Source organism: Schistocerca piceifrons, chromosome 10 (genome assembly GCF_021461385.2).
Source record: "Schistocerca piceifrons isolate TAMUIC-IGC-003096 chromosome 10, iqSchPice1.1, whole genome shotgun sequence".
NCBI classification, from domain to species: domain Eukaryota; kingdom Metazoa; phylum Arthropoda; class Insecta; order Orthoptera; family Acrididae; genus Schistocerca; species Schistocerca piceifrons.
In genome coordinates, this window is record NC_060147.1 from 91969063 (window position 1) to 91995921 (window position 26859).

At 45.2% G+C, this 26859-nt stretch overlaps 1 protein-coding gene and 1 non-coding gene across 3 annotated transcripts in view; both read left to right on the forward strand.

The window, feature by feature from the left end:
• LOC124718993 overlaps window positions 1-26859 on the forward strand; it is a 661726-nt gene that overhangs the window by 429726 nt on the left and 205141 nt on the right. The window lies entirely within an intron of this gene.
• Window positions 5042-5116, forward strand: Trnar-gcg. The gene has a single exon. It is a non-coding gene; the product is annotated as a tRNA-Arg (tRNA).

Here is a 26859-nt window from a genome sequence, read left to right on the forward strand (position 1 = left end):
TTAGGTTTTCCGTGATTTCCCTAAATCGCTCCAGGCAAATGCCGTGATGGTTCCTTTGAAAGGGCACGGCCGACTTCCTTCCCCATCCTTCCCTAATCCGATGAGACCGATGACCTCGCTGTTTGGTCTCTTCCCCCAAACAACCCAACCCAACAGTCACGTCGATTACATATTTGGTTGTAACATTGCAGAGCGATATGAAGTGGGACAAGCATGTAATGGGAGTTGTGGGGAAGGCGGATAGTCGTCTTCGGTTGATTGGTAGAATTTTGGGAAGAAATGGTTCACCTGTAAAGTGTGTGTGTGTGTGTGTGTGTGTGTGTGTGTGTGTGTGTGTGTGTGTGTGTACACAAATTGTAAAACAATTACAATTATAAAGACACAGAAATGTAATATCTTCAGGTAACAAAATAAGGAAATAATTTATAGTACAATAGATGGAAATAGGATGATACGCATTTCCGGCGTTACATGTTGACATCACTGCAGGTTAGTCGGAACAGTGCTTTCCTAGTTAAATGCGCCGGCAAAGCTGTTGACCCGCATTACCGCAGAGTCGATGTAAGCGTAACGCACAGCATAAAACGTATCCTCATTATCGTTCAAATGGTTCAAATGGCTCTGAGCACTATGGGACTCAACTTCTGAGGTCATCAGTCCCCTAGAACTTAGAACTACTTAAACCTAACTAACCTAAGGACAGCACACAACACCCAGTCATCACGAGGCAGAGAAAATCCCTGACCCCGCCGGGAATCGAACCCGGGAACCCGGGCTCATTATCGTTCTTGACTGTACTCCAGACAGATTGACTTCTGCTCGACGTGGAGCGAAATCCAACGAGGTTCTAGTAAACGCGGAACAATACAAAGAGTAATGTTTACATGAGGTTTATTCTTATGATGAACGGAGTATAGTAAACATTCGTTCTTTGCCCCAGCATTACTGGGCAATGTCCACAGCTCCCTCCAGCGGCCTTTTAGTTCACTGGGTTTGGCCGCAGATGGATTTCCATTACATCTTCCCAGCTCAATATCGTGCAGCGACTGAGCGAAATTTGTTTTACGACGGAGAGACACCAGCACTCCGAACCAAATTCCCACTGAAAGGACATGATTTGATTTCGAAGCTCACTCTTCCAGAACACTCAGCTGCACCGCGGTTCACCAACGTGTTCTGCCGGGATTTTATCGACGGCCCCATCTTACATCAGACTTATTACAGAAGATGAAACACACCTTGGGCCGGCTGGAGTGGCCGTGCGCTTCTAGGCGCTACAGTCTGGAGCCGAGCGACCGCTACGGTCGCAGGTTCGAATCCTGCCTCGGGCATGGATGTGTGTGATGTCCTTAGGTTAGTTAGGTTTAATTAGTTCTAAGTTCTAGGCGGCTGATGACCTCAGAAGTTAAGTTGCATAGTGCTCAGAACCATTTGAACCATTTTGAAACACACCCTGGGGCCTCGCAACTAAATACCGTCGGGATAGGGAAAACGAGCAAGAATTTACCAAGGGAGGCTGACAGGAAAAAAAAGCAGTCCGACACAAGCAAGCGAACGCACTGTCACAGTTACCCAAAGCACCCATGCCGTTGTCCCCCACAATACTTCGATACTTATTCTAATATGTTATTTAGCACAATTTTTTAACTGTTTAGAAATTTTTCTCCACAAGCCATTATTTTCGTTTTAAAATCTTTAAATAAAACGGAAGTTATAGTTTTAGAATAACGGATACAGGTAGATCAATAATTAAATTTATAAATCTACATTTTAGAACAAGCATCCAATTTGAAATATCTCGACTGTGAAACAAGTTTTTACAATTACAAGGGCATTCAACGAACAGTTACCGAATTTCAACCCACTTGTGGGCCAATTCAAAAAACTTTTAAGGACAGCGTTAGGGAAGAGTTACCTCGAATGAAACGGTCTACTGACAGCACGAATTCTGAAAATATCATCATGAGCGGCACCTCGTTACTGTCCCGTAATAATGAGCGATACCCCCAGAGGACCTCAAATTAATTCCATATTTCTAGTTTTCCAGAAGACTTCTGATACGCCCTCCCCTTCTTCTCTCCCCCAGACTTCCATCCTGTACTGAACTGGTGATACTTTGATGTCGCCGAATTTGTATCAATTCATCCCTTTTTTTTTTTTTATCAAGCTGTGCGACAACTTTTTTTCTTCCCAATTCTATTCAATGCCTCCTCATACATTACGTGATCTACCCATCTAATCTTCGCATTCTTCTGTTGCACCTCATTTCAAAAGATTCAGTTCTCTTCCTGTCTGAAGTATCCACGTTTCGGTTCCATATAAGGCTACACTTCGAACAAGCACCTTCAGAAAAGACTTCGTAACCCTTAACTCTACATTCGTTGTTTTATTTCTGTGTGTACATGGTGTAATAGCTATAAGTGCAAAAAAATTGCATGTGGTAACTTTCTAATGTACACACACCAATGTGTTGGCTCTTTTTCTTTTCTTTTCTTTTTTTCTTTTCTTTTCCTTTCTTTTTTCTTTTCTTTTCTTTTCTTTTCTTTTCTTTTTTCTTTTCTTTTCCTTTCTTTTCTTTTCTTTTCTTTTCTTTTTTTTTTTCTCCGCGTCGAACAGTCTTCCTCCAAACACGTCACATAGTTAACTACCGCTACGGTCGCAGGTTCCAATCCTGCCTCGGGCATGGGTGTATGTGATGTCCTTAGATTAGTTAAGTCTAAGTAGTTCTAAGTCCAGGGGACTGATCACCTCAGATGTTAAGTCCCATAGTGCTCACAGCCCTTTTTGAGTTAACTACCAGATATTTGCTACACGGTCGTAACTGCACCACGAAGTGGACTACGTCTCTCAGTATAGACTAATTGTTTTGCGTCCATTTATCCGCACTTAAACAGCTGATCTGCTGCCCAGAGGTAAATAAGCGTTAACGGCATGCTCTTGCCGCACGAACTTGGAGATCGTAACCAACCTAAACATACATCTCCTTGACAACTATAATTACTAGTCTGCAAATGACGTAAATACTGATGTAATGTCGTTCAGTACACCATACTCAGTCTTTTTTTTAATTTATGAATTTGGCCAGCTAGGGACCGCATACAACTTAAGACTTACGGTGTTTCTTTTTCTTCCGTTCTTCTCAGTACTTCTTCATTTTCTCGCCAACTGCTCGTCCCTGCTCATCTGTCCACACTCTCTTGGGCCGAGGTTTTGTCTCATCTTCTTCATAGTTTGCGCTTTCTATCAATAGCCTTAAGTGATTCCTGTCGCGTATTATTTCTTCTGTAACACCTATTTTGTTGGCGTCTTTCTTTACTGCTTCTATCCATACTACAGTTTTTTTCAGCCAACTAACGTAATTAAAAATTTTCTTTGTAATCCGTGTTTCTTCCATTCGTTTTAATGGTCCATTAAATTTTAGCCGTCTCTTCCTCATTGTATCTGTGATCTGTTCTGTATTTTTGTATAAGTCTTCATTTCTCCTTTTAATGCACCTATTTTCCTTGTTTTCCTCTTTTTTCTAGTTCTCTTAATTCGCCTTTCTCACTCAATGTTAGGCACTCTTATCCATACGTTTGCTTGTGTCTTAATGACTGAATTATAATGTCTAATCTTCGCTTGTATGGACATTGATGTCTTATTGTAGTAGTTTTGTGTTAATTTATATGCAAATTCGAACTTTTTTATTCTTTCTTTATTTGTTGTGTTATTCAGTCCATTGGCTTGGAGCCACTCCCCCAGGTATTTGAATCTATAAACTCTTTTAATTTTTCCATACTTTGTTTTCATAAGCTTTTCTGAATTATGTTTGTATTCTATATACTCGGTTTTTTCATGGGACTTTAGATATATATCTATCTTCTTCAGAAATGCTTTTCTTACCATTGCCAGTCTATATTTTATATCCTCTCTATTGTGTGTGACACATCTATGAAGTGTGTCGATATACTGTACCCATCCAGCAAGTAAAATTTCGTTGTGTCGTCACTAGCATTGTAAACGGAGCTGTGGCAAGAGCAGCACATTTCGCCACTGAAGTTGCTCCAAGGTAACTGGATTGGTGTGACGAAGTCCGAAATGTTCTATAGAGACAGGCCTCTTAATTACCATTTTAATTTAGTTTACCTTCAAAATGAAGTCTTCCAGTTCTTCATTACTCTCAGGCCCGGCGCCCGCTGACACAAGTCCGCAGGTGTTCTTTGACGACGACGCCCACGCAGGACTAAACAAGAGAGCTGCGCCTGTTTAATTACGCCAGCCTGCCTAATTGTCTTGCCGGCCTTTCAACTCCCTCTCTTTCTTTGTAGGCGGTGTAAATTACACCTCCTTCCGTGTCCCTGCCGGATGCTCGGAAACCAGCTCACGGAAAGATCAACATTCCGCCATCGGCTCGCGTCCACCCCAGGAAACTTCGTGATCCGTCGTATTGTTGACCCACCCATGCCCCGCCTTCGTTTTCGCTTACAGTTCAGGATTTTCCTGGATAGTCATTCATCACATACTTCCACTGTCGCTCGATTCAGTTCTTTCCTCGTTAACAGCATATACGAGGGTCACTCCAAAAGAAATGCACATTATTTTTGTAAAAATACAGTTTTCATTCTGCATGTGTGAAAGTCGTACAGTGTGTAGACACATCCTTCCCACTTGTTCTCAAACTTAGTTCAACCTGAAATTTCCTGGCTGATTAAAACTGTGTGCCGGACCGAGACTCGAACTCGGGACGGCTCGTGAGTCGTGCTTGGGTAGCTCAATTGGTAGAGGACTTGCCCGCGTAAGGCAAAGGTCCCCAGTTCGAGTCTCGGTCCGGCACACAGTTTTAATCTGCCAGGAAGTTTCAAATCAGCGCACACTCCGCTGCAGAGTGAAAATCTCATTCTGGAAATATCCCCCAGGCTTGTGGCTAAGCCATGTCTCCGCATTATCCTTTCTTCCAGGAGTGATAGTTCTGCTAGGATTTGCAGGAGAGCTTCTGTGAAGTTTGGGAAGTTGGAGACGAGGTACTGGCAGAAGTAAAGCTGTGAGGACGGGGCGTGAGTCGTGCTTGGGTAGCTCAGTTGGTAGAGCACTTGCCCGCGAAAAGCAAAGGTCCCGAGTTCGAGTCTCGGCTCGGCACACAGCTTTAATCTGCCAGGAAGTTTCATGTCAGCGCACACTCCGCCGCAGAGTGAAAATCTCATTCTCCTTAGTTCAACTTGTTCGCGTGAGTGGCGCCGTCACAGCGTGTCTTCAAGATGGCTGGTACACTTGACGTTCGTCAGAAGCAACGTGCTGTCATAGAATTCGTGTGCTGTGAAAACGAGACAGTGGGAAACATCCACAAGAGGTTGAAAAAGGTGTATGGAGATGCTGCTGTCGATCGCAGTATAGTCAGTCGGAGGGCAATCTTGTGGTGGCTCCATAACGGCGTGGGCTTTTTTTCATGAAATGGACTGGGTACTTGTTCAAAAATGGCTCTGAGCACTATGGGACTTAAGATCTGAGGTCATCAGTCCCTTAGACTTAGAACTACTTAAACCTAACCAACCTAAGGACATCACACACATCTATGCCCGAGGCAGGATTCGAATCTCCTACCGTAGCAGCAGCGTGATTCCGGACTGAAGCGTCTAAAACCGCTCGGCCACAGCGGCAGGGTGGGTCCTTGTTATGTTCGACTACTTGGAGACCATTTTCAGCCATTCATGGACTTCACGTTCCTAAACAGCTATGGATGGTCAACGAGCCACAATTGTTCGCGATTAGTTTGAAGAATATTCTACGATGGGGGACCGTATTATATTTTTTCAATACACAGTGCGCTTTTTGGGTTTATTATTTGACTCGAAATTAGCATGGCTCCCACATCTGAAAGACGTACGAACAAACTTGAAACGCCTTGGCGGAAAAACATGGGGAGCTGACAGGTCGCGCCTCCTACACTTTTATAGGCCATTTGTTCGACCACGCTTAGCCTATGACAGCGTGGTCTATGGATCGGCCCTTCCTTCCTACCTCCGGATGTTAGATGCTGTCCACCATGCGAGCATTCGGATATCCACTGGAGGCTTTCGGACCAGCCCAGTTCAGAGACTGTGTGCAGAGGCTGGATTCGGTGATGTATCCTTTTGGCTCAACAGGCGCAGAAAATCTCAGCGTCACCCCAATCACTGGCATTTAGGTCAGGGATCCAACCCGACTTCGAACGACTGTTTAGGAATCGGCCACAAGCGACCCAGCCATTTGGCATACGTGCTACGGCCTGTCTCAAGGATCTGGATCTCTGGAGCGTGAAAATACACAGCCTGGGTGTCTTCGGAGGCCAGAAGTGATTTTAAGCTTGACGCAGTATCCGAAAAATTGTACTCCAGATATGGTTTCTACAACTTTGTTTTCGTCTATTTTAAGTATGTACCATAGTTTTATCGTTATTTATACAGATGTATCATAGCAGGGGAATGCTCTCGGTTGTTCTGTGCCTTTCCCTGATAGGGTTTTTAAAGTGAGTCTTCCAGAACAATTTACAAATTATGATGCGGAGTTATATGGCATTGTGATGGCACAGGAGATGGTTCACACACACGACCGTACGAATTTTCTTGTCTGTTCCGACTCTTGGTCCACTGCAAGCGTTTCACCAAATGAATCTGGTAGACCCGCTGATTCAGCTCATCCATGACTCCTTACAGCAGCTCCAGCACCGTGGCAAGGAGGGATCTATTGCTGGGTACCTGGCCACGTTGGGATACAGGCTAACGACATGGCTGATAAAGCTCACAAGGAAGTATGTTGGGATGGTGCTGTCCATCAATGCCCCATCCCGTTGCACGCCATTATCTCGTTTTCTGACAGACGCATCATGCGTCAGTGGGAGAGTGGATGGTTGCAGGTGTCGGACAACAAACTGCGCTCGCTCAAACCGTACACAAAAGCTTGGCGGACTTCGTGTCAGCCTCGCTGCCGGAAGGAGGTTTTGCTTACCAGACTAGGCATCGGGCATAGCCCTTTCACACATGGCTTCCTCGTCCGGGGGGGGGGGGGGGGAGGAGGATTCACCTTCGTGTGAGCGTTTGTGGCGTGCTGCTGTCAGTTCAGCATATTGTGGTCCGATATCTCGCGTGCCGGCCAGCAGGACACAGTTGTGACTCATGCAATATTGGAACGTGCAGACAGTCCCATTCGAGGTGAGGGACGGATCACCGTCAAACACTTCGCTGATCAACTGGACCTCTCTGTTGGTAGTGATGCGTCACATGTCCACCACCTGGGATGCTCAAACGTGTGTGCGCCCGCTGGTAACCCTCGCCGCCTGATAGAAGACATAAAGAACAACGAAGGACCATCTGTGCGGAACTGCTTGCGCGATGCGAGCCTGATAGCGATAATTTTTTGTAAAACATCGCCACAGGCGATGAAACACGTGCACATCACTTCGAACCGGAAAAAAGGGCAGTCTACGGAGTGGCACCACATCACCAGTCCTCCGAAGAAAATGTTCAAAGCGACATCCCGGGACCGCACTGCTGCTGCGGTCGCAGGTTTGAATCATGCCTGGGGCATGCATGTGTGTGATGTTTTTATGTTAATTAGGCTCAAGTAGTTCTCCTAGAGGACTGATGACCTCAGATGTTAAGTCCCATAGGGCTTAGAGCCATTTGAACCATTTTGAACACCCCCATCCTGTTAAGTCATGGGCAGTGATCTTGCAAGACGCTGATGGGGATCATTCTGTTTGATATCCTCCCTGATAGTGCAACGATCAACTATGAAGTCTGTTGTGCTAGCCTCAGGAAACTGAAGAAACGACTGTAGCGTCATCGTCGCCACAAAAATGCGAACGACCGTCTCTTTCTCTGTGACAACACAAGACCTCACACAAATCTTTGCACCCCAAAGGAGCTCACGGAACTTCGTTGGACTCTTGTTCCTCATCCACCGTACATACCGGAACCCTCCGACTTCCATCTGTTCGCCCAATGAAGGATACACTCCGCGGGAAGCAGTACGTGCATGATGGGGAGGTTATTGATGCAGCAACACGCTGGATGCAACATCGACCAGTAGAGCGGAACCATGTGAGCATACAGGCCCTCCCTGTAGGGTGTCGTAAGGGCGTCGTACTGAACACAGTTCATGCTCAAAAACACCGTCTTGTAGCCAGAAGAATCTGGAATAATTTATATACTGGAATCCTGAATGAAACCATCCTGCTTTCAAAAAAAGGAGTGTCTTATTACTTAATGGACGCCTCTCGCATATTACACAAATACAATTTTCTAAATTAGCTATAATCTCCTTGAACTCTCTCAGCTTCGACTGTTGAAGACACTACATTTCGACATGCTTTCCTTTCCTGCTGTTAAGCATGAGTGTTTGTCATGGTAGTCCATTGATGGCGACCGGGCCAAATATCTCAAGAAATAAGCGTCAAACGACAAAACTACAAAGAACCAGACTCGTCTAGCTTGAAGGGGGAAACAGGATGGCGCTATGGCTGGCCCGCTAGATGGCGCTGCCATAGGTCAAACGGATATCAAAATAGGAACCCCCCCTTTTTTATTAAATATTCGTTTAGTACGTAAAGAAATATGAATGGTTTAGTTGGACCACTTTTTTCGCTTTGTGATACATGGCGCTCTAATACTCACAAACATACGACTCACAATTTTAGATGAACAGTTGGTAACAGGTAGGATTTTTTAAATGAAAATACAGAACGTAGGTACGTTTGAACATTTTATTTCGGTTGTTCCTTTGTGAACTTATCATTTCGGAGAACGCACGCTGTTACAGCCTGATTACCTCTAAATACCACATTAATGCAATAAATGCTCAAAATGATGTCCGTCAACCTCAATGCATTTGGCAATACGTGTAACGACCTTCCTCTCAACAGCGAGCAGTTCGCCTCCCGTAATGTTCGCACATCCATTGACAATGCGCTGACGCATGTTGTCAGGCGTTGTCGGTGGATCTCGATAGCAAATATCCTTCAACTTTCCCGACAGAAAGAAATCCGGGGACGTCAGATCCGGGGCACGTGCGGGCCACGGTATGATGCTTCGACGACCAATCCACCTGTCATGAAATATGCTATTCAATACCGCATCAACCGCACGCGAGCTATGTGCCGGTCGTCCATCATGTTGGAAGTACGTCACCACTCTGTCATGCAGTGAAACATCTTGTAGTAACATCGGTAGAACATTACGTAGGAAATCAGCATACATTGCATCATCTAGATTGCAATCGATAAAATGGGGATCAATTATCCTTCCTCCCATAATGCCGCACCATACATTAACCCGGCAAGGTCGCTGATGTTCCACTAGTCGCCGCCACAGTGGATTTTCCGTTGCCCAGTAGTGCATATTATGCCAGTTTACGTTATCGCTGTTGGTGAATGACGCTTCGTCGCTAAATAGAACACGTGCACACAATTTTTTGTCGTCGTCCCGTAATTTCTCTTGTGCCCAGTGGCAGAACTGTACACGACGTTCAAAGTCGTCGCCATGCAATTCCTGGTGCATAGAAACATGGTACGGGTGCAATCGATGTTGTTGTAGCATTCTCAACACCGACGTTTTTGAGATACTCGATTCTTTCGCGATTTGTCTGCTACTGATGTGCGGATTAACCGCGACAGCAGCTAAAACACCTACTTGGGCATCATCATTTGTTGCAGTTCGTGGTTGACGATTTACATGTGGCTGAATACTTCCTGTTTCCTTAAATAACGTAACTATCAGGCGAACGGTCCGGACACTTGGATGATGTCGTCCAGGATACCGAGCAGCATACGTAGCACAAGCCTGTTGGTCATTTTGATCACAATAGCCATACATCAACACGATATCGACCTTTTCCGCAACTGTTAAACGGTCCATTTCAATACGGGTAATGTATCACGAAGCAAATACCGTCCGCACTGGCGGAATGTTACGTGATACCACGTACTTACACGTTTGTGACTGTTACAGCGCCATCTATCACAAAGCGAAAAAAGTGGTCCAACTAAAACATTCATATTTCTTTACTTACTACACGCATATGTAATAAAAATGGGAGTTCCCATTCTTAAAAAAAATGCAGTTGACATCAGTTTGACCTATGGCAGCGCCATCTAGCAGGCCAACAATAGCGTCATCTGGTTTCGTTCTTTGTAGTTTTTTCGTTTGATGCTTATTTCGTGAGATATTTGGCCCGGTCACTATGAATGGACCACCCTGTATATAAGGAAGAAATGTGGGGGCAGATCGTCTCGTCACATTCGTAGTTTAAAGGAGACATACAAACTGAATACATTAAATGTATTCGCAATTGCCAATATAGACAAGTATCAGCAGTAGAATGGAATGATAACAATGAAAATTTGTGCCGGACCGAGACTAAAACCCTGGTTTCCCACTTATCGCAAGCGATCGCCTAAGCGATTGGCTATCCTTGCACGACTGACGGCCGGATCCAAATGTGCGTATGTCGTCAGCCACGTGTCTATGAACTGTACACCTACATCCATTATGTATATTCTCGTACAGGCGGGACATGTTACATGAAAGTCGTTTGCCCGGGTATAAATTCGATATTGCCGTGCCTGTGTTATTCCGAACTGCGATGCAAAGCTTCTTTGGTATTCGTGCATGGCCAAAGGAACTTCGGACGGTGATTGAGAATAACGCAGGCACTGCAATAGTGTACATTAACTGAAAGCTACCCGTGTGGTCTTCTACTGCAACACTCGCTTCATAGCGTGAAACAAGAAGTTAATTATTCCGCGCGGTTCCTGAGAAAAGCCTTGCGAGTTCTGACGTCACATACAGTGCTGCGTGCGAATGCTGGTGGCGTGCCGAAAACAACTGACGAAACAACACGCACTTGCAATTATTGCCCACCTCGTGAGCCACTGTCCGTCAACCATTTTTGGACGTCAAATAATACGTAAGAAGTAAATTTTTTTCGGTCACCGCCTAAGACTCACCGCCATGGGCGACAGTGCCGCAAAGAAGTGTAGCAGGACCTCTGAAGTCCTCAGTACACACAAACTGTTTCTCAGAGAGGATCAGCAGCAATATGTAGTTGTTCATACATGAAGCGTGCTCTGCAGGAAAGTATCGTCGTTCAGCGAACGTAAAGAAATGCGAAAAGATTTCGACAGAATTTTCCGTTGATGTAAATGATAGCAGCTCTCTTTAAAACGTTTTATATGTAAGATAATGTCTATAATAAAAAGAAACACGAAAATAACGGATTACATTATTAATGGTTGATGAGTTGTTATTGTAGTTGTGGTCGCCGCCGCCGCCGCCGCCGCCGCCGCCGCCGCCGCCGCCGCCGCCATTATTGTTGTGTTCTTCAGTTAGAAGACTCGTATGATGTAATTCTCCATGCTATCGTGCACAAATTCATCTCTTGGTCTCCCATTACGATTTTTACCTCCACACATTTCCCTCCACTACTAAATTTGTAATCCCTTGATGTCTAAGAATGTGTCCTGTCAACCGATCCCTTCTTTTACTAAAGTTGTGCCACAATTCCTACCCAATTTCGTGCAGCACTTGTTCATCAGTTAAGTGATCTACCCATCTGGTCTTCATCCTCCTCCTTTCAAAATCCTTTTTCTCTTCTTGTCTAGCCTATTTATCGTCCACTTCTCACTTTCTACACATGCCTAAAGAAAAGACTTCGCAACACTTAAACCTATATTCGATATTGACAAATATCTCTTCTTCCAAAACGCATTCTTGCCATTGCCAGTCTACATTTTATATCCTCCTTTCTCCTGAAATAATCAGTTATTTTTCTGTCCAAATAGCAAAATTCATCTACTACTTTCAGTGTCTCGTTTCCTAATCTAATTCCCTCAGCCTCGCCTGATTTCACTACAGTCTACATCCATTTTTGATTTTGTTAATGTTAATCTTATACTCTCCATTGAAGACAATGGCCATTCTGTACAATGCACTTCCGAGTCCTTAGTGGTCACTAACAGAATTATACTGTCAATGGCAAACCTATAAGTTTCTATTTCTCCTCCCTGGATTTTAATTCCTACTCCAATTTTTTTCTTTTGTTTCCTTTACTGCTTGCTTAGTATACAGACTGAATAACATCGGCGGTGCCCTACAACCCTGTCTGACTCCCTTCTCAACCACTGCTTCCCTTTCATGCCCCTCGACTCTTATGTGTCTGTACAAGTCATAAACAATCTTCCAGTCGGTATTTTACCGTTTCGGAAATTTAAGCATGTTATTGCAGTCGACAGTGTCAAAATATTTCTCCAAATCTTAAAATGGTATAAAGGTAAGTTTTCCTTTCCTTAATCTATCTTGTAAGACAAGTCATAGTGTCAGTGTTGCGTCACGGATTCCCGCCTTTCTCTAGATGACAAACTGATCTTCACCGAGGTCGGCTTCTAGCAGGGGTACATGAGAGCACCGACAATCCCCCATGAGAATGTTGACTGCGGTATAATATACAGGGCGGCCCATTGATACTGACCGGACCAAACATCTGACGAAATAAGAATCAGACGAAAAAAAATTCAAAGAACGAAAGTTGTCTAGCTTGAAGGAGGAAAGCAGATGGCGCTATAGTTAGCCTGCTAGATGGCGCTGCCATAGGTCAAAGTGATATCAAATGCGTTTTTTAAAAATAGGAACCCCAATTTTTTATTACGTATTCGTGTAGTACGTAAAGAAATATGAGTATTTTAGTTGGACCACTTTTTTCGCTTTGTGATATACGGCGCTGTAATACTTACAAACGTGTAAGTACGTGGTTTCACGTAACATTCCGCCAGTGCCGACGGTATTTGCTTCGTGATACATTACCCGTGTTAAAATGGACCGTTTACGAATGGCGGAAAAGGTCGATATAGTGTTGATGTATGGCTACTGTGATCAAAATGCCAAACGGGCGTGTGCTATGTCTGCTGCTCGGTATCCTGGACGACATCATCCAAGTGTCCGGACCATTCGCCGGATAGTTACGTTATTTAAGGAAACAGGAAGTGTTCAGCAACATGTGAAACGCCAACCACGACCTGCAACAAATGATGATGCCCAAGTAGGTGTTTTAGCTGCTGTCGCGGCTAATCCGCACATCAGTAGCACACAAATTGCTTGAGAATCGCAAATCTCAAAAATGTCGGTGTTGAGAATGCTATATCAACATCGATTGCACGCGTACCATATTTCTATGCACCAGGCATTGCATGGGGACGACTTTTAACGTCGTGTACAATACTGCCACTGGGCACAAGAGAAATTACGGGACGATGACACGTTTTTTGCAAGCATTCTATTTAGCGACGAAGCGTTATTCACCAACAGCTGTAACGTAAACCGGCATAATATGCACTATTGAGCAACGGAAAATACACGATGGCTGCGACAAGTGGAACATCAGCGACCTTGCCGGGTTAATGTATGGTGCGGCATTACGGGAAGAAGGATAATTGGCCCCCATTTTATCGATGGCAATCTAAATGGTGCAATGTACGTTAATTCCTACGTAATGTTCAACCGATGCTACTACAAGATGTTTCACTGCATGACAGAATGGCGATGTACTTCCAACATGATGGACGACCGGCACATAGCTCGCGTGCGGTTGATGCGGTATTGAGTAGCATATTTCATGACAGGTGGATTGGTCGTCGAAGCACCATACCATGGCTCGCACGTTCACCGGATCTGACGTCCCCGGATTTCTTTCTGTGGGGAAAGTTGACAGATATTTACTATCGTGATCCACCGAGAACACCTGACAACATGCGTCAGCGTATTGTCAATGCATGTGCGAACATAACGGAGGGCGAACTACTCGCTGTTGAGAGGAATGTCGTGACACGTATTGCCACATGCATTGATGGTAACGGACATCATTTTGAGCATTTATTGCATTAATGTGGTTTTTACAGGTAATCTCGCTGTAACAGCATGCATTCTCAGAAGTGATGAGTTCGCAAAGGTACATGTATCACATTGGAACAATCGAAATGGAATGCTCGAACGTACCTACGTTCTGTATTTTAATTTAAAAAACGTACCTGTTAGCAACTGTTCGTCTAAAATTGTGAGGCATATGTCTGTGACTATTACAGCGCTATCTATCACGAAGCGAAAAAAGTGGTCCAAGTAAAACATTCATATTTCTTTACGTACTGCACGAATACGTAATAAAAATGGGGGTTCCTATTTTAAAAAAAACTCATATGATATCCGTTTGACCTATGGCAGCGCCATCTAGCGGGCCAACCATAGCGCCATCTGGTTTCTCCCTTAAAGCTAGACCAGTTTCGTTCTTTGTAGTTTTTTCGTTTGACGCTTATTTCGTGAGATATTTGTCCGGGTCACGATCAATGGACCACGCTGTATACGTTGATCAGCAAAACTTTCGCATCCTGTGGCCCTGGCAAGGAACGTAGCTCTATGGGACTTGGACCAAACGTGGAAAGAAATGTTACGGTAAAGTACAGAAGGCAACTGAAAGGAACAGGGATTGAGACGTATAGAAAGTACATTTTTAAACGAAGACAATGATCACACGTCTCGAGAGAGTCCCCTGGGCACTAAAAAGGGTGCGACGTGATCCTGGATAAGGTTTGCGATCACTACCGACGCCAACGCCTGCTCTCCGACGCGCTCGCTTGGTGGCCGCAAGGCTGGTAAGCAGTTGTTTAGCGCGTTCCATTGGCGGGTCCGTTTGCCGAATATCCTCTCTTTCCAAGATCTCTTCCACCTGCGCTGTTCGATCTGGACCCGAAATGTTATATAAAAAAAAGTCACGGTTCATTGCACCCCTAAAACGATGCACTGGAGAAATCACTACAGTGAGTGTACTACGTTCAAAGATTTGAAAGTCATCATGCCCTTGCAACATTATGGGTTTCCGCGCTTATACGGATCGCACTCCATCTGCTGCCACCACCAGCCATAATGACGGGGGAAAAAGCCTGAAGAGGGTCTGGGGAAAGGACCGAAGCCGGCTGCTAACGAATAAAAATTTGATTTTTAGCATTTTTCATCGATCGCTGCTCTGCTCTAATTAGAGAATGCTTTCTGAAACTTTAAGTTGGTTAAATATTTCATTGCGTGACCACGATAAAATTCCGGTTACAGTTTGAAGGAAGTCGCTAACTGTTTTCACTATAAACCACTCGATGTGTACTGTATGGCTAATTTGCGGTGTGTTTCAAGAAAAACTAGTTTTCCCCGCATCTCGCTGGTTGCGTTGTCGTATCTCCTGAACTGTGTGTCGTGCAATGATATAATTTTGGTGTATGTGGAGAGTGTCTGCGAAATGTGTTGCGAATACAGTTAGTTAGTAAAGTACACTACTGGCCATTAAAATTGTTACACCTCGAAGGTGACGTGCTGCAGACGCGAAACTTAGCCGACAGGAAGAGGATCCTGTGATATGCAAATGATTAGCTTTTCAGAGCATTCACACAAGGTTGGCGCCGGTGGCGACACCTACAACGTGCTGACATGAGGAAAGTTTCCAACCGATTTCTCATACACAAACAGCAGTTGACCGGCGTTGCCTGGTGAAACGTTGTTGTGATGCCTCGTGTAAGGAGGAGAAATGCGTACCATCACGTTTCCGACTTTGATAAAGGTCGGATTGTAGCCTATCGGATTGCGGTGTATCGTATTGCGACATTGCTGCTCGCGTTGGTCGAGATCCAATGACTGTTAGCAGAATATGGAATCGGTGGGTTCAGGAGGGTAATACGGAACGCCGTGCTGGATTCCAACGACCTCGTATCACTAGCAGTCGAGATGACAGGCATCTTATCCGCATGGCTGTAACGGATCGTGCAGTCACGTCTCGATCCCTGAGTCAACAGATGGGGACGTTTGCAGGACAACAGCCATCTGCACGAACAGTTCGACGACGTTTGCAGGAGCATGGACTATCAGCTCGGAGACCGTGGCTCCGGTTACCCTTGACGCTGCATCACAGACAGGAGCGCCTGCGATGGTGTACTCAACGGCGAACCTGGGTGCACGAATGGCAAAACGTCATTTTTTCCTAGGAACCCAGGTTCTGATTACAGCATCGTGATGGTCGCATCCGTGTTTGGCGACATCGCGGTGAACGCACATTGGAAGCGTGTATTTGTCATCGCCATACTGGCGTATCACCCGGCGTCATGGTATGGGATGCCATCGGTTACACGTCTTGGTCACCCCTTGTTCGCATTGACGGCACTTTAAACAGTGGACGTTACATTTCAGATGCGTTACGACCCGTGGCTCTACCCTTCATTCAATCCCTGCGAACATTTCAGCAGGATAATGCACGACCGCATGTTGCAGGTCCTGTACGGGCCTTTCTGGACACAGAGAATGTTCGACTGCTGCCCTGGCCAGCACATTCTCCAGATCTCTCACCAACTGAAAACGTCTGGTCAATGGCGGCCGAGCAACTGTCTCGTCACAATACGCCAGTCACTACTCGTCGTGAACTGCGGTATCGTGTTGAAGCCGCATGGGCAGCTGTACCTGTACACGCCATCCACGCTCTGTTTGACTCAATGCCCAGGCGTATCAAGGACGTTATTATGGCCAGAGGTAGTTGTTCTGGGTACTGATTTCTCAGGATCTATACACCCAAATTGCGTGAAAATGTAATCACATGTCAGTTCTAGTATAATATATTTGTACAATGAATACCCGTTTATGATCTGCATTTCTTCTTGGTTTAGAAATTTTAATGGCCAGTAGTGTATAAAACAAGCCTGACGTGCCAATTTTGCTAGCGGAATAGCGAGAAAGAAAAAAGCGATGAACTTCTTTTCCGTTTCACCTTCCTGTGGGAGGTACCTGGGAGAAAAAGCTTCATAAAGGTTTAAAATTCTTTTTGAAATGCATTGTAAGTCGCTAAGTATTCTGACTATCATATACTGGGTGAATATAATATGGTTATTTGCGCGACGAAAGTTACGCTCCGTTGAAACTTATAGGGTGGTGACAAAAGCCATGGGATACCTTCTAGTATTCTATCGGACCTCCTTTTTCCTGGCTTAGTGTAGCAGATCTACGTAGGATGGACTCAAGAAATCGTTGCAAGTCCCCTGCAGAAATATCGATCCATGCTGCCTCTGTCAACGGCCATAATAGGTCAAGTGTTGCCGGTGCAGGTTTCCTGCACGAACATTCGATTACGTCCCATAAATGTTCAACGGGATTCATGTTGGACGATCTGGGTGGCCAAATCATGCGCTCGAATTATCCGGAATGTTCAAATAACTTACTGGTTTGCTGCCGGGAAACGTCGTCGACCGCCGCCTATATTTCGACAGGAGCACACACTGCCATTCTCAAGGCACAACTGCAAGGAGGAAGCAATGTGCAAGGCAGTTTAATACCTCGGTTCGCAGAGGAAAAACACGGGGGATACCGCACACAGAACAAATTAGCGCAGAGGCAACACACAACCAAAGATGTCACCTGGCAGCAAACCCGTAAGTTACTTCAACATTCGATTCGCCGGGAGAAGGTCACATATCCGGAATGTTCAAACAGCTGTGGCCTGGAGATATTTCGCAGTGTGAGCCATAAAAATTACATCGCTGTTTGTAAAAATGGCGTCTGTGAATGGCTGCAAATAGCCTCCAAGTAGCCTAACATCCAGAGCCCCCAGTCCATCCGACGTAAACACAGCTTACACCATTATGGAGCCACCACTAGTTTGCTCAGTGTCTTCTTGACGACTTTGGTCCATGACTTCATGGGGTCTGCGCCATACTCCAACCCTACCGTCAGCTCTTAGCAACTGAAATCGGTGCTACCTGACCAGGCCACGGTTTTGTAGTCGTCTAGGATCCAAGCGATACGGTCTCGAGTCCAGGACTGGCGCTGAAGGCGATGTCGTGTTGTTTACAAAGGCGCTTGCTGCCATAGTCCATTAACGCCATGTACCGCCGGACTGTCCTATGAGATACGTTCATCGTACGCCTCACACTGATTTCTGCGGTTATTTCACGCGGTGTTGCTTGTCTGTTAGCACTGACAACTCCACTCAAACTTCGCTGCTCTTGGGCGTTAAGTGAAGGCCGTCGGCCATTGCCTTGTCCGCCGTGAGAGGTAACATCTGAAATGTGGTACCGTCTTGTCACTACGGATCGCGGAATACTGAATTACCTATCGATTTCCCAAATGGAATAGCCCATTCATCTACCTCCTACTACCATTCCGCGTTGTCTTAATTCCCACCGGGCGGTCATAATCATGACGGAAACCTTTTCACACGGATCACCTGAGTCCAAATGACGGATGCGCCAATGCACTGCCACCGTTTTGCACCTTGTGCACGCGATACTAACGCCATCGGTATATGTGCATATCGCTACCCCGTGACTATCGTCACCTGAGTGGATAGGCAGTTTCTAACAGTAACACTTGTCTCACTACGTCAATCAATCAATTTTCTGTTGACGCTGGAAAACGTTAGATAACCAGTTTGGGACAGTGTGACAATTTTTGCCGTTTTGTGATGTAGGTACAACAATAAAATCGAATATGCGGCAGTAATACGTGATACGCTACTGGCCATTAAAATTGCTACACCAAGAAAAAATGCAGATGATAAACGGGTATTCATTGGACAAATATATTATACTAGAACTGACATGTGATTACATTTTCACGCAATTTGGGTGCATAGATTCCGAGAAATCAGAACCCAGAAAACCACCTCTAGCCGCAATAACGGCCTTGATACGCATGGGCATTGAGTCAAACAGAGCTTGGATGGCGTGTACAGATACAGCTGCCCATGCAGCTTCAACACGATACCACAGTTCATCAAGAGTAGTGACTGGCGTATTGTGACGACACAGTTGCTCGGCCATTATTGACCAGACGTTTTCAATTGCTGGAGAATGTGCTGGCCAGGGCAGCAGTCGAACATTTTCTCTATCCAGAAAGGCCCGTACAGGACCTGCAACATGCGGTCGTGCATTATCCTGCTGAAATGTTCGCAGGGATTGAATGAAGGGTAGAGCCACGGGTAGTAACACATCTGAAATGTAACGTCCACTGTTCAAAGTGCCGTCAATGCGAACAAGACGTGACCGAGACGTGTAACCAATGGCACCCCATACCATCAAGCCGGGTGATACGCCAGTATGGTGATGACGGATACATGCTTCCAATGTGCGTTCACCGCGATGTCGCAAAACACGGATGCGACCATCGTGATGCTATAAACAGAACCTGGATTCATCCGAAAAACTGACGTTTCGCCATACGTGCACCCAGGTTCGTCCCTGAGTACACCATCGCAGGCGCTCCTGTCTGTGATGCAGCGTCAGGGGTAGCCGTAGCCACGGTCTCCGAGCTGATAGTCCATGCTGCTGCAAACGTCGTCGTACTGTTCGTGCAGATGGTTGTTGTCTTGCAAACGTCCCCATCTGTTGACTCAGGGATCGAGACGTGGCTGCACGATCCGTTACAGCCATGAGGATAAGATGCCTGTCATCTCGACTGCTAGTGATACGAGGCCGCTGGGATCCAGCACGGCGTCCCGTATTACCCTCCTGAACCCACCGATTCCATATTCTGGTAACAGTCATTGGATCTCGACCAACGCGAGCAGCAATGTCGCGATACGATAAACCGCAATCGCGATAGGCTACAATCCGACCTTTATGAAAGTCGGAAACGTGATGGTACGCATTTCTCCTCCTTACACGAGGCATCACAACAACGTTTCACCAGGCAACGCCGGTCAACTGCTGTTTGTGTATATGAAATCGGTTGGAAACTTTCCTCAAGTCAGCACGTTGTAGGTGTCGCCACCGGCGCCAACCTTGTGTGAATGCTCCTGAAAAGCTAATCATTTGCATATCACAGCATCTTCTTCGTGTCGGTTAAATTTCGCGTCTGTAGCACGTTATCTTCGTGGTGTTGCAATTTTAATGGCCAGTAGTGTACATTCCTGATAGAATAAGAGATTAGACGCCGTGACGTCAGTGTATAGCTCCACCTGTGCAGAGCATCATGGAGCTTATGTCGTAAAAATACGTAGAGCTGTTGAGAAATGAAGTAAAATTATTCATATATACGTAACGAAGGGAGTTACTAGAAAGACACTCGTGCTGGTTAATGTCCCCTTGATAGCTAAACAACAATTGCTTGATGGAATTTTTAATTTGCTTCTGACCAAAATGTTACTTGGAGTGGTCCAGATCAATTGGGCACCCTGCAGATATTGTCGACCTTTACAAAAAATGCAATTTTTTAGTTCACGAGAAAATATGGTACAAATTTAAATAGATATTTGTTTATTCTGCAAATAACATTTTCCGCCTGGGCTTTTAATTAATGTTTGTATTTATTTATTTATTTATTTACGGTCTCTCATGTTAGTCCATTGTTCCACTCTGATTGAAACACCTGTAACAACAGAACCTGCAAATAGAACAGTTAGATCAGAGAGATACATTCTCAAAATTTATTAGTAGCAGGTGCAGACGAAAAAAAAATTGGCGTGATGGCAAAAATTAAATGTCGAAGAAACGAGATACTGGCGTCTCAAATAAGATTATTAGATTTCAGAAGTCACAAGATTATTAGAAACTGTAAAAGGAAGTCGAGAATTATATAAAAGTAAAAACGAACTTAGGTATTAGAAAAGAGTCAAAAAACGACCGAATAGATGGATACATAGATAAATTAAAAGACAACCTGAAAATAGTAGAGTGGCGATTTCTACTACATGGCATGAAGTGTAATATACCATGCGGAAAAAGAAGTCTTGAACTCCCAGAAAGTCTTGGCATGAATAAGGCTGACTCATGAAGTCCCACGTCTAATTCCTCAAAGCGAATAGGCCGCTAAAGATGAAGTGGATAAGAGTGAGTTAGTGGATAAAGGCGAAACAGATGGTCAGTTATAGCACGTTGCTGGCACTGTTGGGTAGGTAATAGCGGCGACGAACACTATTCAGAGAGCGTACGCGAGGTATTCTGCACTAGTGTGCAAATCTGAAGGATGAATGTAAATTTCGCGAGATCTACCACTGCCGAGTAACATGGCTCGATAAAAGTTGGAACAGATATGCTACTGTATAGTACACAAGGTAAATCAAAGAAACATGCAAAGAGACGAACAGAATTCAATATGGTGTTGGACCACACTTTGCCTTAATGACAGCTTCCACTCTCGGAGGCATACGTTCAATCAGGTGCTGTGAGGTTTCTTGGGGAATGGCAGCCCATTCTTCACGGAGTGCAGTACTAAAGAGAGGTATCGCAGTCGGTAGATGAGGACTGGCACGGAGTCGGCGTTCCAAAACATCCGAAAGGTGTTGTATGGGTTTCTGATCAGGACTCTGTGCAGGCCAGTCCATTACAGGGATGTTATTGTCATGTAACCACTCCGCCACAGGCCGTGCATTATGAACAGGTGCTCCATCGTGTTGAAAGATGTAATAGCCATCCCCGAATTGCCCCTCAACGGTGAGTAGCAAGAAGGTGCTTGAAACATAAATGTAGGCCTGTGCTGTGATAGTGCCACAAAAAACAACAAGGGGTGCAAGCCTCCTCCATGAAAAACACGACCATACCAAACACCATCGCCTCCGAATTTTACTGTTGGCTCTACACACGCTGGCAGATGACGTTCACCGGGCATTCTCCATACCCACACCTTGCCATAAGATCGCCACATTGTGTACCGTGATTCGTCACTCCATACATCGTTTTTCCACTGTTCAGTCGTCCAGTGTTTACGCTCCTTACACCAAGCGAGGCGTCGTTTGGCATTCACCGGCGTGATGTGTGGCTTATGAGCAGCCGCTCGACCTTGAAATCCAAGTTTTCTCACCTCCCACCTCTCATAGTACTTGCAGTCGATCCTGATGCAGTTTGGAATTTCTGTGCGATGATCTGGATAGATATCGGCCTATTACACATTACGATCCTCTTCAACTGTCGGCGGGCTCTGTCAGTAAACAGACGAGGTCAGCCTGTACGCTATACTTCACTATCACATCGGAAACAGTGGACCTAGGGATGTTTAGCAGTGTGGAAATCTCGCGTACAGACGTATAACACAAGTGACACCCAATCGCCTGTCCACGTTCGAAGTCCGTGAGTTTCGCGGACCGCCCCATTCTGCCTTCTCACGATCTCTAATGACTACTGAGGTCGCTGATATGGAGTACCTGGTAGTAGGTGGTAGCACAATGCACCAAATATGAAAAACGTATGTTTTTGGAAGTGTCCGGATACTTTTGATCACGTAGTGTAGTTGGCTGTATGCCATCTCCTTTATTTTATGAATGCATATATTTTACTTACCGCTGCGTTAATATAATTACTTATATATTTGCACCTGAAGTGTACGTAAGTAAGGGCGAAGCATAGCGAAGTATTTTTGTTGTACTGATCTTGTAATTTACCTGAGTCGGGTAGCTGGTGATTCCTTCTAATTAACACTCCAGGTCAAACAGTTTTCGGAGGTTTATTTGTTGATGATAACATTTTTCCAAAGTCAGTGCAGAATACATCAAACTTCACATATAGTCGCTTTGACAAAGCAGCTGACGGACTGATTTACTGACCGGAAAGACTTCACTACCAAGTGAACCCCTAGGCGAACTGACGATGCATTTCCGCGTTTGCTGAAGCCCACATTCTCAACGTATTGTCCCACACTACTTTCGTAGTGCCCCCGCCCATTATACTCATTACTCGCGGCGCATTGCCGATTCCCGTTAAGAGTTCTGGCACTGTTTGTGCATTCGCACAGAAGAAGAAGATGGTCAAGTGGCCGGTGAGCCTTAACTATATATAGGGTATATAGAGCGTCTGCCATGTAAGCAGGAGATCCCGGGTCCGAGTCCCGGTCGGGGCACACATTTTCATCTGTCCCCGTTGACGTATTAACGCCTGTAAGCAGCTAAGGGTGTTCATTTCATTGTAATTTTATACAAAAGTCGACAATCAGATTACTCACAGCATAAAATATTAGTTCATTACAGATGAGTTATAGATTAGAAATTGTACAATTTAAGATTGAAAATTAAATATGACTTTTTCACAATAATGCGTTTCATTAATTTAATAAATACAAATCAGTTATCGATCGGAAAATATTGCTAAATTTACGTAATATATACGTAAGTTGTTTAACCTCTTTAACGGCTCATAACTTCGAAATATGCATCCAAACGTAAGTAATGGAGTTAATTACATGTGCTAACGATGATCGAGTAATTCTTTTAGTAATAGTATTAATTCTGGTTTACAAATTTGGGATTGAAATTACATATCCCTTGAAATTACGTTAATTTAAATTTGGTTCTTACTTTTTGATCGATTTAAAAGAACGTTTTCCAAACTGAACTTTCGAGATCTAATTGCAGTTAATTAACGAAGGTTACAACGATACTAACATTTATAACTACTTCTAATCAAATGAATTACATACTGATTATTATAGTTCTGAGAAAATGTTGATGGTTCATAGTGATTATTATGTTGTATATTATTTAATTGTTCGTAAATTTTGTTTAATTATCATTCATAATGTTATACAGTACAATTACATAACAGGAAAAGACGCCATAGTGCATTAATTTTTATTCTTTGTGTAACAGAAAGTACCGATACCCGGCTACAAATTCCGGGTATCGAATATTATAGTAATGGTGGAGGGGGGTTTATATGTTACAGCTGGACATTACAGAAGGGGGGACATGGCTCTTAATAACATGTGTGATCACTCCTTTTCTTAATAAAAAAAATTGATTTAAAAATGCGAAATTTTAGCGCTGCTGCTGTGGCTAACTGATGTTTGCTTTTTTATTCGGCTACTAGTAAAAAATGGAAATCCAATACCTGATACAACCGAGACCAAAAGTACCGTTTATTCAGATCCTACAAACCGGTATCGGTTTTAAACGGTCGGTTCTTCCCATCCCTAGGGTTTACTGATTCGTCTCTAGAATGAGATTTTCACTCTGCAGCGGAATGTGCGCTCATATGAAACTTCCTGGCAGATTAAAACTGTGTGCCGGACCGAGATTCGAACTCGGGACCTTTGCCTTTCGCGGGCAAGTTCTCTACCAACTGAGCTACCCAAGCACGACTCACGCCCGTCCTCACAGCTTTACTTCCGCCAGTACCTCGCCTCCTACCGTCCAAACTTTACAGAAGCTCTCCTGCGAACCTTGCAGAACTAGCACTCCTGAAAGAAAGGATACTGCGGAGACATTCCTTAGCCACAGCCTGGGGGGATGTTTCTAGGTCCTGAGTTCGAGTCTCGATCCGGCACACAGTTTTAATCTGCCAGGAAGTGTCATATCAGCGCACATTCCGCTGTAGAGTGAAAATTTCATTCTAGATACGTCCCCCAGGCTGTGGCTAAGCCATGTCTCCGCAATATCCTTCCTTCCAGGAGTGCTAGTTCTACAAGGTTCGCAGGAGAGCTTCTGTGAAGTTTGGAAGGTAGGAGACGAGGTACTGCTTTTTTAATAAAAGAAAAGTTTGCTGTGGCTACCTGGCGTTTGCTTTTTTATTCGGCAACTAGTAAAAAATGAAAATCCAGTACCTGATGCAACTGAGACCAAAAGTACCGCTTATTCAGATCCAGCATACCGGTATCGGTTTTAACCGGTCGGTTCTTGCCATCCCTAGGGTTTACTGATTCGTCTCTAAACCAGTAGCTCATGACTGTGCATTGTATCGCCACCTACTGCATCTCTCTCTCTCTCTCTCTCTCTCTCTCTCTCTCTCTCTCTCTCTCTCTCTCTCCCTCCCTCCTCCCCTCCCTCCCCTCCCTCCCCTACCTCTCCTTCCCCCCCTCCCTCTCCTTCCCCCTCCCTCTCCTACCCCCTCTCCTTCCCCCCTCCCTCTCCTACCCCCTCTCCTTCCCCCCTCCCTCTCCTACCCCCTCTCCTTCCCCCCTCCCTCTCCTACCCCCTCTCCTTCCCCCCTCCCTCTCCTACCCCCTCTCCTTCCCCCCTCCATCTCCTACCCCCTCTCCTTCCCCTCCCCCCCCTCTCTCTCTCTCTCTCTCTCTCTCTCTCTCTCTCTCTCTCTCTCTCTGTCTGTGTGTGTGTGTGTGTGTGTGTGTGTGTGTGTGTGTGTGTGAGAATATATCGCATCGGGTTGGTTGCACCAGATGGGAAGGTTGGACGGTGCATCGAAACTGCCAGTGCCCGCGATATGCACGTAATCGGCCGTTATTAATTTCCGGCGCAGTCCTCGCTGCCTACGGCTGCGGAATAATTGCGCCGCCGGCGTCCGGTTCCGTTCCAATCAGCGCCGCATTAACGGAGTCCCAGATGCGCGCTCTACACTTTCAGCCGGAGCCGCGTCACAACTAGATTACGGATCGGCACCGCCGGGGAGAACGGGCGAGTGGCGGCGGCGACGGGCTCCCTCTGACGTCACTCGGTCGTCATGGCGACTGCAGGACAGTGGGGTGTGGAGGGGGGATAGGGCGGGGAAGGGAGGGAGGGGGTGTTTTTCAGCGCGATAATCCCTGTGCTTCGACGCGCGCTGAGCGAGAGGAATTAAAACGCCGGCCGTGAGCTGCGCTGCTGGAATACACCGCCGCTGCTGGAACACGCCGCTGGCGACGCCATCACTTATTCATACGTCGCGGAGGTCACTTAAAATACAGACGGCGGGCTGGGCAAGCGGGCTGCAGTAATAACCCCCACTGTCTATTCGTCTGTCGTCCCTGCACAGCTCAGTATCCAGCCTGTTTTAAATTTAACGCCATCCTCCACTCCTTTTTTCTATGACCGACTCGCTAGTAGGAATCTGACAGAAAAAAGACAATATATTCTCTGTGTTGAGGCTCATAAGTGGATCGAAAGACTCATCACCTAGATATTAAATGCAGGGAATTCAGAAAGTGAATCAGAAGTGTCGCTCCTACGCTAAAGGGGCCCTCACACGCTCAATACTTACTGCGCCGTACTGAGTGTTCCGTAATAACATTGATGGTTTGCGCAATATACTGAAGGACAGCAGAGCATAAAAAATAATGACGCTTCCTCAGTATATTGCGCAATACATGAGGTGTGTTTTTTAAGTAAGTAAATTAAAAAAAAAGACGTTCTAAGATATCTCAATAATTTTATTTTTACATGAAAACCTGTACCTTAATCTACGCACTGACGCCATTACAGTCTGATTCTTCCTTGTTTACGTTGTGTACTGACTGTTTAAGATGCCTCCGATAATCGCGAGTGCCGGCCGGTGTGGCCGTGCGGTTCTGGTCGCTTCAGTCTGGAATCGCGTGACCGCTACGGTCGCAGGTTCGAATCCTGCTTCGGGCATGGATGTGTGTTTAAGTAGTTAGGTTTAAGTAGTTCTAAGTTCTAGGGGACTGATGACCACAGAGGTTAAGTCCCATAGTGCTCAGAGCCATTTGAACCATTTTTTTAATCGAGTCCCGCCGACTTTGAAGTACGGGCTGTTATAACATTTCTTAGTGCTAAAGGCCTAAAAGCGATCGATATTCATCGTGAGATATGTGCAGTTTACGGAGAAACCGTTATGACTGATGGAATGGTAAGAAAGTGGGTGAGAGCATTTAAAGATGGCCGCACAAATGTGCATGATGAACAATGGAGTGGGCGTCCTTCGCTCGTTAATGAAAGTTTGGTGCTGTATGTGGACAATAAGAAGAGAGAAAACAGACACTCTACGATTTTCTCCTTGTGGGATGACTTCCCTAATGTTTCTCGTAGTGTTTTGTATGGCATTGTGACCGGGCACTTGCATTACCGAAAATTGTGCGGACGTTTGGTACCGAAAATGTTGACAGATGTGCAGAAAACCAAACGTTTAGACAGTGCATTGACTTTCCTTGAGCGGTACCACAACGACGGTGATGATTTCTTAAC